General features: G+C 46.0%; 1 non-coding gene across 1 annotated transcript; it reads right to left on the reverse strand.

The window, feature by feature from the left end:
• Positions 1-4,074: 4,074 nt before the first annotated feature.
• Positions 4,075-4,145, reverse strand: trnag-ccc (transfer RNA glycine (anticodon CCC)). Its single transcript has one exon. It is a non-coding gene; the product is annotated as a tRNA-Gly (tRNA).
• Between the last annotated feature and the right edge of the window lie 664 nt (positions 4,146-4,809).

Below are 4,809 nucleotides of genomic sequence, written 5' to 3' on the forward strand. Positions count from 1 at the left end.
TGAATGTTGGACCCTTGGAGGATGAGAGGGGGGATTTAATAGTGGGAAATGAGGAAATGGCTGAAACTTTAAATAAGTTTTTTGTGTCGGTCTTCATGGTTGAAGACACAAATAGTTTACCGAACATTAACGATAGAGGTTTGGTAGGAGGAGAGGTACTCAATACAATTAATGTTACCAGGGAGGCAGTGCTTGGTAGACTGACGGGACTGAAGGTGGACAAGTCCCCGTGCCTGGATGGAATGCATCCCAGGGTACTGAAAGAAATGTCAGAGGTAATAGTGGATGCGTTAGTGGTTATTTATCAAAATTCGTTGGATTCTGGCATAGTGCCGGCGGATTGGAAAATGGCTAATGTTACGCCGCTGTTTAAAAAAGGAAATAGACAAAAGGCGGTTAACTACAGGCCGGTTAGCTTAACGTCTGTAGTTGGGAAAATGCTGGAATCCATCATTAAAGAAGAAATAGCAGGCCATCTGGATAAGAATGGTTCGGTTAAGCAGACGCAGCATGGATTCATGAGGGGAAAGTCGTGCTTGACGAACTTGTTGGATTTTTATGAAGATGTGACTAGTGCGGTTGACAGAGGGGAACCGGTGGATGCGGTGTTTTTGGATTTCCAAAAGGCGTTTGATAAGGTGCCTCACAAAAGGTTGCTGAAGAAGATTGGGTCACACGGAGTTGGGGGTAGGGTGTTAGCGTGGATTGGGGATTGGCTATCCGACAGGAAGCAGAGAGTCGGAATAAATGGGTGCTTTTCTGGTTGGCAGATGGTAACTAGTGGCGTGCCGCAGGGATCGGTACTGGGGCCTCAACTATTTACCATTTATATAGACGGTCTGGAGGAGGGGACTGAGTGTAGGGTAATAAAGTTTGCAGACGACACAAAGATAAGTGGAAAAGTGAATCGTGTGGAGGGTGTAGAAGATCTGCAGAGAGATTTGGACAGGCTGAGTGAGTGGGCGAGGATCTGGCAGATGGAGTATAACGTTGACAAATGCGAGGTTATTCACTTTGGAGGAAATAATAGCAAATTAGATTATTATCTAAATGGAAAAAACTTACAACATGCTACTGTGCAAAGGGATCTGGGGGTCCTTGTGCATGAGACGCAAAAACCCAGTCTGCAGGTGCAACAGGTGATCAAGAAGGCAAATGGGATGTTGGCCTATATCGCAAGGGGGATAGAATATAAAAGCAGAGATGTCTTGCTGCATCTGTACAGGGCATTGGTGAGGCCGCAGCTGGAATACTGTGTGCAGTATTGGTCCCCTTATTTGCGGAATGATATATTGGCCTTGGAGGGAGTGCAGAGAAGGTTCACCAGGTTGATGAGGGGTGTTGATTATGAGGAGAGACTGAGCAGATTTGGTTTGTATTCGTTGGAATTTAGAAGGCTGAGGGGGGATCTTATAGAGACCTATAAGATAATGAAGGGGCTGGATAGGGCAGAGGTGGAGAGATTCTTTCCACTTAGAAAGGAAGCTAGAACTAGAGGGCACAGCCTCAAAATAAAGGGGGGTCAATTTAGGACAGAGTTGAGGAGGAACTTCTCCTCTCAGAGGGTGGTGAATCTCTGGAATTCTCTGCCTGCTGAAGTGGTGGAGGCTTCCTCGTTGAATATGTTTAAATCACGGATAGATGGATTCCTGATCGGTAAGGGAATTAGGGGTTATAGGGATCAGGCGGGTAAGTGGAACTGATCCACTTCAGATCAGCCATGATCTTATTGAATGGCGGGGCAGGCTCGAGGGGCTAGGTGGCCTACTCCTGCTCCTATTTCTTATGTTCTTATGTTCTCTGCCATTACTGCAGATGCTGGAATCTGACACAAAACCAGAAACACTGGAAAATCTCAGCAGATCAGATAGCAATCATGGAGAATAGGTCTAGCGTTTCAAATCTGGATGACTGATCGGCAGACCTGAAGACAATAGAATATAAGATGCCATTTATTCTGTTAGGATGAGGGGGTGGGTGGGTGTGGTGGGGGGGGGGGGGGGGGGGCATTAACAAATGTAAATGGTGGTGATCATGGCTAAGAAGGCTGCTGATGGCGGCCATTAAGAGATCAGAATGTGTAATTTGCTGAGCAAAGGTAAGCAGAGTATCAAGGGCCAAACCGAGACATGTAACAGATGTCCCTAGTGAGTTGGGGGGAGGGGAGACAGTGGTGGAGGAAAAAAGATGGAAAGCGAGATTTTTAAAAAGGTGAAAAAATGAAACAATGGAAGAAATGAAAATAATTTTTTTTTTAAATAATTGAATAAATGTGATAAAAGGAAATTAAATAAAATAAATGGAAATGGGATGACGGTGGAGGAGAGAGTTTCTACAAATTGTTGAACTCAGTGTTAACTCAGGAAGGTTGTAAAATGCCTAATTGGAAGATGGGATGCTGTTCCTCCAGTTTTCGTTGGGCTTCATGTTGTAACAGGCCAAGGACGCATATGTAGATGCATATAGACGTGAGAACTGGATGGTGTGTTGGAATGTTAGAATGGCAAGCGACAGGAAGGTCTGAATTTGGTCTCCCCGATGTAGAGTGTAATAGGCCAGATTAAAGGAGATGCACGTGAAGTGCTGTGTCACCTGAAATGAGTGCTTAGGCCATTGGATGGTGAGCAGGGAGGAGGTAAAGGGGCAGGTGTTGCACCTTGTGATTGTATGGGAAGGTGCCATGGGCAGAGGGTGTGGTGTTGGGTGTGATAAGAGGAGTGGACCAGGGTTTCCCGGAGGGAATGGTCCCTGTGGAATGCTGACAGGGAGAATGAAGAGAAGATGTGTTTGGTGGTAGCATCATGCTGGAGTTGGCAGAAATGGCAGAGGATGATCCTTTGAATGCGAAGGCTGATGGGGTAAAAAATGAGGACAAGAGGGACCTTATCCTGGTTCTGGGAGGGAGAGGAGGGGGTGGGAGCAGCGGGGTGGGAGATGAGTCGGACACAGTTGATAGCTCTGTCAACCACAGGGGTGGGAAATCACGATTAAGGAAGAAGGAAGACATATCAGCAGTGCCATTTTGGAAAGGGGCATCATCGGAACAGATGTGATGGAGACAGAGGAACTGAGATATAGAGTAACACATACAGTAATACATATAAAGAGCAACATAGATAAAGAGTAAGATAGACAAAGAGTCCAACAGATTTATTTGGTATCACGAGCTTTCAGATCGCTGCTCCTTCATCAGGTCAGTCTCCTGATGGACTCACCCTGAAGGAGCAGTGCTTTGAAAGCTCGTGATAAAGAGTAACAGGGATAAAGAGTAACAGATGCTTGGTATTAGAGATAGAGTAACAGAGATACAGAGTATTAGATAAGAGTATTAGGGATGCAGACTCACAGGGATATAGAGGAACAGATAGTAGAGATAGAGTATCAGAAATACAGAGTAACATGGATATAGAGTAACAGATGCATAGTATTAGAGATAGAGTATCAGGGATATAGAATATTAGATAGAGTATCAGGGCTGCAGAGTAACAAGGATATGGAGTAACAGATGCATAGTGTTAGAGATAGAATATCAGGGCTGCAGAGTAACAGGGATATAGAGTAACAGATGCATAGTATTAGAGATAGAGTATCAGGGATATAGAGTATTAGATAGAGTATCAGGGATGCAGAGTAACAGGGATATAGAGTAACAGATGCATAGTGTTAGAGATAGAGTATCAGGGATATAGAGTATTAGATAGAGTATCAGGGATACAGAGTAACAGGGATTGAGGGAGTGATGTCTCTAATCCCCGCAGTGTTTGCTGCCTTGTTGACGACAGATTCCCTCCGGAGCTGTTCCGCTCCCCGGACCCCGCTCCCCGGGCTCCGGCGGCCTTCCCGCGGCTGCGGCTCGGGCTGAGGTCCGGGAGCGGGGAGCGGCCTCGATGCTCAATCCCTTTCGCTCTGCTTGCGAGTTTTTTTTAAAAAAACAAGAAATAAAATCTGTTTTACTGAGACGAAAGTGCCACATTAAAAAAAATATTTTCTAACAAAACCGCACCGCACCCCGCCCCCCAAAAACAAAAAAATCCGGATTGAATCTGGGCAAGAGGACGGAATATAAAAAGAGAGTGCGCCGCCCGGGAATCGAACCCGGGTCGCAAGAATGGGAATCTTGCATGATACCACTACACCAGCGGCGCTCTGAACACAGCGCTAACTGCAGCCTGTATCAGCGCTCTGAGCAGCCAGCGTCACTGCTGTCACAGACACACATCATTCAGCATTGTCCACACTCTGCCCAATGCTCCAGTGCTGGCTTTGTGCTGCCAAATAAACCTTTGACCTGGTGTTGTCAGACTTCTCACTGTGCTCCAGCACAGCAACATTCCAGCTCACAGTGATTAAACTTTATTTTACTGTTGTCACAAGTAGGTTTACATTAACACAGCAATGAAGTTACTGTGAAAATCCCCCAGTCGCCACACTCCGGCGGCGCCTGTTCAGGTACTACTGAGGGAGAACTCAGCGTGGCCAATGCACCTAACCAGAAAATATAGAGTCATAGAATCACTACAGTGTAGAAAGAGGCCTTTCAGCCCATCGAGGCTGCCCCGACAACAATCCCACCCAGCCCCTATCCCCGCAATGCCACGTATTTACCCTGCTAGGGCAATTTAGTATGACCAATCACCTCAACCCGCACATCTTTATCCATAGAATATCTGAAAAAACATTTGTACTTTTATTTTGTTTATTAGTGTCACAAGTAGGCTTACATTCACGCTGCAATGTGAAAATCCCCTAGTCGCCACACTCCGGCGCCTGTTTGGGCACACTGAGGGAGAATTTAGCATGGCCAATGCA

Source organism: Mustelus asterias, chromosome 12 (genome assembly GCF_964213995.1).
Source record: "Mustelus asterias chromosome 12, sMusAst1.hap1.1, whole genome shotgun sequence".
Lineage (NCBI taxonomy): Eukaryota > Metazoa > Chordata > Chondrichthyes > Carcharhiniformes > Triakidae > Mustelus > Mustelus asterias.